The sequence below is a fragment of the Schistocerca nitens genome, chromosome 8, assembly GCF_023898315.1.
Source record: "Schistocerca nitens isolate TAMUIC-IGC-003100 chromosome 8, iqSchNite1.1, whole genome shotgun sequence".
In the NCBI taxonomy this organism is placed as follows: domain Eukaryota; kingdom Metazoa; phylum Arthropoda; class Insecta; order Orthoptera; family Acrididae; genus Schistocerca; species Schistocerca nitens.
Window position 1 is genome coordinate 276,837,578 of NC_064621.1, and position 8,908 is coordinate 276,846,485.

Genomic DNA, 8,908 nt, shown 5'->3' on the forward strand with positions numbered 1-8,908 from the left:
AAATTAGGTTGATGAAATAAATTAAACATTTAGAGTTCATGGTTTCCGTAAATATTCCCGTTTTGAAATCGCCCCTACGCAGCGGACGAATCCGAACAACATTACTGAAGATCGTTAAAATCGTTTTAGAGATTTACTTTGATTACATGAGGTCGCGGTAGAGAGTATCCACCGCGCGATACTTTCACCATCACAGTTCAGAAGCGATACAGCAAGCGATCTCACTATTATTACACCGTTATAGGAAACATTTGTCATCGGACACAGATCAACTCCCTTCGTCTTGGTGCTAACGAAATAGTTCAGATAAGGCGGTAGCATAGCGCCTAAGACAGTTTCGCATTTTTGCTCTCCGTGTTCAAATCCAGTAATATGATTTTTATTTACTTTTTCTCGCGGAAGTTTGTGACCTCGCTGACACCAATATTTTATGTGAACTCGAGAAAAACAACGGGTCTATTTATGAAAGAAATAAGCGTTTCAACAATTAGTAAAAATTAATTTTAACAGTAAAAATATAATACAGCGTTGTGTAAATAACTGTAATTGGAAATGGAAAGCATATAAAATCAAGCATATCAATTTTGGTTTGATGTTTTGCTTTTAAATTTCGAGTGAACCAGTGTATTTCACTAGATGAAATATATCACAAAATCATTCAAAGCAGAAAAATTCAGAGCACCACGAGCAATGTGTGAAGGTACATAGGCCTCAGTCATATTTTTTAGTGCGAATATCATTAGGAACAGGAACGTTGCTGTATACCTTGTGATCTGATGCTAATTTCGTGGCAGACTAAGCTTATCAAAGCTGGAGTGTGCATCTAATTACGAATCCAAGCTTGTATTTTATCACTTGTATCGATGCTGCTTTTTATTTCCATTTGGTATGTGACGACAATAGGGCACTTCCGTAATGGGCGAATGTAATTCTTCAGCTGTCAACGGAAGAATACATCGCAGAATTGACAACATTGCATATAGAATTTGAAACTTCCCCTTTGAACAATTTTACACGACTGTGCTTAACCTGACACACAATATTTTTTTAGCGCAACGCGATCTGACTTTCAACACACAATATTTTGTTAGCGCAACGCAATCTGACTTTCAATAATCTCTACAAGAGAATGGCCCTGACTAACATTAAACTATACCTTTCGCAAATCACTTACCTCACAAAAATCTTCGCTGCTCAAGCTACTGCAATACAGCGAGCGCCACTACTGCCAGCTAAATAAAAGATTCAAACTATGGAAGGCACTAACTACTGATAGGGATAGTTAGCAAATGAAAGATATTAATAGAGAACAAAGAATGTATTTACCTTTATATCATCATATATATATATATATATATATATATATATATATATAGAGCAGTTCATGACAACTTCCAAAACTCCGCCATCTCTCTCCCCACATCCACCACTGCTGGCGGCTCACCTCCAACTGCGCAACGCTACGCGCTGTTCACAGCCAGCTGCCTAGCACTACAATGGCGAGTATTACAACAATGCAAAGCAGCCACAGACTGCACACAGCACAGCCAGTGATTTTTATACAGAGGTGGCGTTACCAATAAAAAAAACCTAAACAGCCTACTTACATAGCCCCCATGCTCCCCACAAAAAATTGTACAAATTGTGTTGGGCACTGGGCAATACATATTTGTTAAAATTTTTCATAATCGTAATTACAATAACAAAGAAATCAAATGCACACACTTATTGATACAATGTTGGTCAAAAGCTAAAATTTTCTCACAGTCCATAAAGATAGTTCTGATCATTCATCATAATAGTAGTTTTTTTTTCACAAAGTCTCATTAGTAAAAGAAATTGCACACAGAAGTAGTGGATTTCCATGCAGTCTTGAAGAAGTAGCGTTGTCCTTCCAACGGAAAGACAGTGCTGACTCTCGACATGCAGACAGGTCATGGGCCACAACAGAGCAAACCCACAGCGGAGTCAATCGAAGTTTTGAAGAGTATTGGTGGGTAAGTCATCACAGAGCAGACCCACTGTAGTCCTGGTAGAGATTACGGTATTGGTGGGCCACCAGAGGTGCAGACCCACTGCAGTCCTTGTAGAAATAATGGTATTGGTGAGTCATCAAAGGTGCAGCCCCACTGCAGTCCTTGTAGAGATAATGGTACTGGTGGGCCACCAGAGGTGCAGACCCACTGCAGTCCTTGTAGAGATGGCCAGCAGCCATCTTTTGTGACTGTGCAGGTGCACAATCACCATTGAAGAGTCTTGCGGATAATATAGCAAGTCCATAACCACCACTTGCGCACTCACAATTTTTTTGGAATGTCCTTAGAACCAGCAATGCTGTTATCCAGTCCCTTGCTGAATTATTAACACATGTGCAAACACTATCAGTTCCTACTTCTCACATATTGTCCATATACTATGATCAACAGAAGCGTGTGCAGTGAAATGATACTTAATTTGAAGAACTGGTGTCAATTACAATATTATAACATGAGAGTACAATTACAAAGGTACAAAATACATCATTAAAGAACATAACAATACAGATAACATTTGTAGTACAGGCTTTACAACACAATAGAAATAAACATATACATCAATGTTACAGGAATTATGACATGAGTACATACATAAAAGATCAGAATAGCTTTTGAAACATCAACTTTACACATGAGCATTAGAACAGAACATAATAAATAATATCTAAGCATATTTACAAGTTAAATAACATATTATTAATATCAATTCTATTTGAGGATAGATTCCTCATCATAGTGAATGCAGCTTAGTATTAGAAAAATTCCACAACATAAGTCTTATCAGATAAACACATAAATACAGGAAAAACATAAATACACAAGGGAACACAAACACATAGTGGGGTAACACAATGGAAAGGACAGGGTTCGTTATCAGTGTAACTTTTGGTACTGCAGTATTTTGCGAACAAAACCTTTTTTGTTCTTGGAGATCTCCCTTCGTTCATCATTATTCCCAAAAAGTCCCATCTATACCTGCTTTCTCTACTCTGTTCATATTTCTTTCGAAATAATTATTTCTTAGTGCACAATACTCATTTTTGCCAAATCTGTTTCTTATATAGTCTACCCCTCTTAAGCTAACTTAAATCTACTGATCTCAGATGCTAAACTAATGGACGAGGCAATGTAGCATCACATAAAACAATTAATATAAACAGCAATAAAAAAAACGCAGATTTGCGAAGCAAGCAGCATTAAGAAATTAGCAAAGCAATTGTAATATTACAACTAATCTAAGGCAATGTGCAGCAAATAATAAAAATAAATCATTAGTAAAACTGGCTTAACAGAATAATACAAAGTCAAATTCAATAACACTATGCCTGGCAAACAGCAGCAACTTATACCTAAACATGACATAGCTCAAGCAGAAAAAATATTACAGTAAAAATGGCCATGTCTAATACCTATGTCACATCTTAACACTAGAGTGATGCATCACGATAACTTACTCTACCAAAAAATTACCAAGTAGTTGAAAAGAAAATTATGTATGCAGTTCCTGTTACTAGTCCCTTCTTATTGTTCTTTCCATTCCAATAGCTCCTTTTTCGAAGAATGTGGATCATAAAGTAATTATTTAATAGATCTGTTGACAGAAAGTGTTCACATTAGCAAATGCATTTAATTTTATTTTATGAAACCAATGCTGCAAGACAGCTGGAAACCAGATATCAAATGAAATAAGCAACTATGTACAAAGCAAAGCATAAAAATATCATTCAGTAGTCATGAGGTATTTCATAAGTTAGTAGAAAAATCTCTCAACTAGAGAGACAGTAGTCATAATCAGGTGTATAGACATAAAAATATTTCTCGTCATTTCATTAGGCATTTCTGTCGCCATATGGCATTTCTTTCAATTAGCACGACAATAGCAGTGAAATGTTGCGATGCTTTCTACAAAGGAACGTCAATAGCGATTATAATGGCCTTCCCTTTGTTTTTTTTTTCTACCTGTGCCGCTGGAAGGCTAATGGCTTTTTTTTTTTTTTTCGGGCGGCTGTCGCCCAGCTGCGTGCCCACGACGCATTACGTGCAGGTGGTCACTGAACTTTCTTACCGAAATATTTACGACAGCAGTTTCCGCTACGACAGTCTCACATAAAAATATTTCACATGTCAAGAATTAGCGTTGCAAATCTGTAGAAACAAAATCCTATAAATATAAGTGTCAAAAAAAAAATATTCGTCAGCATTGTAATACATTCACGCATTTACACACATTTCACAACTCTTAAAGTACGATTCTTGGTTTCCAACAACCTTTATCACAAATCAGAGTCCCTAAATTACTATTCATTACTCCTTACCTTATTACACATATATATATCGTCGACACATAATCAAATTCCTCATATAGCATCAGCTTGTTGTTCATAAACGTACCTCAACAGCATAAAACATATCGTCGTCGTAAAAATAACATCACAATACCTCAGTCAAATCTCAAAATCGTCGTAGCTTCCTCCAATAGTTTCAAAACCTAAAAAAATTCTCTGCTCATGTCAAAAGTGTCATCTGCCTCAAACGTACTTCAAAAATCATGATCCCATACCAAATATATCATTCAAAGCTCTCATTGTATCACAATGGTTCCGAAAAAATATGAACAGTTTACAAAGTACAGACAAAATACATTTTCATAAGTGTGAAGTTATTCAACTGTGTAATTACGTAAACATCTGTCACTAATGCAGTAAAAAAAATGTTTGTCTCTCTCAGGTAAATAATCAGATAGCTGTGTAATTTGTGTGTTACAGAAATATGGTACCGAAGTGTAAAGTTGTGTAAGCAAATACCATATTAGCTAGGGCTCCTTGTGCTTGCCAAACACATGGTACACAAAGTAGGCGTGTACCCCCATGAGGATAAATGTAATTATACCCTCAGGTGTTACAAATTACAGCAATGGAATGAAATGTATCACGGAAAACTTTCTTTGTAATTAAGTGTTTTAAGTATAAGATTAATCACTCAAATGCGTGTACTGTAGCGCTAAACTGTGCGTCTTGTCGCAACATAACCTTTGTGGAAGTGTCGTAGTTATCGTCCTCCGAAAGCTAAGTTCTGCAGAAGTCAATGTACTTACCTGATGATACACAAAAGTGAAATGCTTTGCGTATAGATATCTTAGTTATTACGCTTATTGTTGTGATGAAGAAAGTACTGTGCTGTAACGTATTGTTGTGCTACGGAAAAGGCAGTCTCATTGTAGCTATGCCACAAAAGTTACTACTAAAACATGTATTACTTTCCAGAATAATACATAAAAACTGTGCAGATATAAAACAGAAACACCGCAAAAGCAACATTGTAAATTGTCACTCATTAGTAACGTCGTGATAAAATCCTGTAGCTGTCACATAAACTAACCACTGTGTCATCTAGTATCTCTCAGAAAGCACTTTAAATCCAGAATGTATTTTCAAATAAACCAAAATGTTGCATTAAAATCTCAAGTTAAAAAAGCACATTATCTCTCAATAAACGGTGTTACATGTGAAATGTGGTGTAAACCTTTGCTCTTCCTAGTACGCAGAGTTTCAACTTTAACGCAATTATCAAGTGGTATACGTCGGTAAAGAATACTGGAATTTTTCTCAAGGTTAGCGTCTGTGTTATTTTTCTCGGAGCCAGCGGGCGCACGCGGCTGCCTGCTGTGCGAGTCATTGTCTGTTTCTTTGCTGGCGCGCATCGTTATTCGGATTAGGAGACCGAACTTCTACAAATTCGCCTTGCCGAGAGGGCCCAGCTCTGTTTGAATCCCGCCAGTTCTGATGCAATTCAGGTCTGTCGTTACGATCACATCGTCTGTCGTCATGTCGGTAGGTTCCGTAGTTTCTTCCTTGTTCGTCACGTGGTGGAGAATTTCTCCCTGAATCGTAACTGTGCGCCGAACTGTTGCGTCTGAAGTTATTCTGCCTCCCTTGATAATAATAATTGTTTTGGTTCCCATATTGTCTGTTCCTCTGATTGTCTCTGTGATAGTCATTACCGCGGAGAGGTGATCTTTCCCTGTAATTATTACTACTCTGCCAACGGTTGTTATACGGGTGGTGTCTGTTTCGGTCACGATTCGTGTTGTGAGAATAGCCTTGTCGCGTCCAGTTATTATTTCTTTCATCGCGGAATTGCGACGGATGTGATCTGTAATTGTTGTGCTCGTGCGTTCCGCGATTGTCAGTGTCAATTTCCAGTTCTTGTAAGAGTCCTTGAAATGCTTCAATGTCGTCTTTGCAACGTCCTGCCAAAATAATATGTCGCAAATGTTCAGGCAGTTTGATTAAGCAAATGCGGATGAGTTCTGAGGGGCTGTATGGGTTTGACAGGTACTGATTCTTGTGCAACATGTCTTCAAAATATTTCACAAGACTGGAGAATTCAGATTGTTCGAAATGTTTCATCATTATGATGCCATGTTTTACTCGGTCTTGTGTGGCTTGAGACCAATATGCTGAGAGGAAGGCATGGTAAAATTCTCCTTCACTATGACAATCGTGAATGACTGAACGCATTCTTACAGCTGGTTCATTCTCTAAATAGCCACACATAAATTCTAATCTGTGTTCTAATGACCAGTTGGGGGGAAAACAATGAGAGAATTGATGGAGCCACGCTTGTGGATGAATGTCGTTGGCAGAATTTTTAAACGTTTTGAATTTACGTGTAGTAATGAACAGCTTATAGTCAAAGTCATCATGTCGGCGAGTCGCATATCGGTCATTGTTACGTCGTGTCGGCGGTTCCATCTCAAAATTCGGTGTGCCTTGCCAATTTCTTTCATAACTTCCGAAATGCCCTGTGTTATTATTTTGCGTCTTTTCTGTATTTCTAAGTCCCTCTTCCCGTGTTGGAGCGCGAGTGTCTTCTGAAATACGTAAGTCTTGTATTACCTGTGTCAGCTGATCTTGTACTTCGCGGATTTCTCTTTGGTGTTGCGTATTAATTTGATTTTGGTTTTGTTTGAATTTTCTAATTTGTTCATACTCTTCTGTGTCAGTGAAGGCTACAGGTCTTGTGTCATTCAGATCATCATCTACCTTTGTAGATAAGTTAGTGACCTGATCCGAAAGTTCGCCTACTTTCTCCGATAGTGAACACATTTCCTCAGTGTGTTTTTCTGAACCAAGTTTCAGAGTGTCCATTTGTGTTGAAATCGAATCTACTGTGTCCTTCAAGTTTTCCTGAGTTTTTGCAAGTTGCATAACCGAATCGGTAGATGCAACTGAGTCAAATTTAGCTTGCAAGGTCTCATGATTTTCATGAACAGTAGTTTGCAGTTCTTTTATGGCTGCTTCGTGATTCTGTAGTGCATTTTCATGACGCGAAAAAATAGGTTGGAAATGTTCACAAATTTGTGTTTTTACATCATTACAGACCTTTTGACATTTCGATTCAATGTGATGTAACTCAGTAGTTAAATCTTCACGTGTTTGTTCAACCGTGGAGTCTAACTTTTGAAGATTTTGTTCCATTTGTTTCTGATTTTGCTCAATTGTGTCTAATTTTTGAAGATTTTGTTCCATTGTGTCTAACTTTTGAAGATTTTGTCCCATTTGTTGCATTAATTGCAATAATAATGTATTAGTGTCTGGAATCTGTTCCTCTACGCTTTTCGGCAGTGCATTTGCACCGGCAACATTCACATTTTGACAAGCAGAAAATGTGTCTTGACTTATTTGAGAAAACGGTGAGGATCCAAAACCTGAATCTACAGTATTTGTGAGATCGTTTCGTGTCATTTCGGATTCCTGAGCCGAGCTATTGCCGACCGATCGATCGATAATGCTTCCCTGTTCTCTAATTGTTTCGCTGTCTACACCATTGTTTGCCGCCCGCTCCATTTCCGTATGCACAGTTACCAAATTATTACTTTGAACATCAGTTAATTCATTACTCGGTTGCGCTAACACACTGCTTTCTTTTTCACTGTCATTTCGCAGTTTACTTTGGAGCCTAGTATTACGTTTTTCACACGCCATTATTGTCACAGTATTTCACACGACAACACAGAAAAACACAATTTGAAGAGCAAAAATAAGAGAACGCATTAACATAACACTGAAAATAATATCTAGTTAATTGCAGCTGCGAAATACTTGGTGCAAATCTACATGCATGCCACAACTATTTTACTATACAACAATGAAAAACTGCAACTACAAAGGAAATTCTCTCTATAATTACGCGCTAGCAATAAACAAAATCTACACTAATTACACAAACTACAAGAAAAAATCAGAAGATTCCAGTGAGGTATCCTCGGCTAAGGGTCGACATATGAAACTTCCCCTTTGAACAATTTTACACGACTGTGCTTAACCTGACACACAATATTTTGTTAGCGCAACGCAATCTGACTTTCAAAATTCTCTACAAGAGAATGGCCCTGACTAACATTAAACTATACCTTTCGCAAATCACTTACCTCACAAAAATCTTCGCTGCTCAAGCTACTGCAATACAGCGAGCGCCACTACTGCCAGCTAAATAAAAGATTCAAACTATGGAAGGCACTAACTACTGATAGGGATAGTTAGCAAATGAAAGATATTAATAGAGAACAAAGAATGTATTTACCTTTATATCATCATATATATATATATATATATATAGAGCAGTTCATGACAACTTCCAAAACTCCGCCATCTCTCTCCCCACATCCACCACTGCTGGCGGCTCACCTCCAACTGCGCAACGCTACGCGCTGTTCACAGCCAGCTGCCTAGCACTACAATGGCGAGTATTACAACAATGCAAAGCAGCCACAGACTGCACACAGCACAGCCAGTGATTTTTATACAGAGGTGGCGTTACCAATAAAAAAAACCTAAACAGCCTACTTACAAATTGACAGAAATGCATAC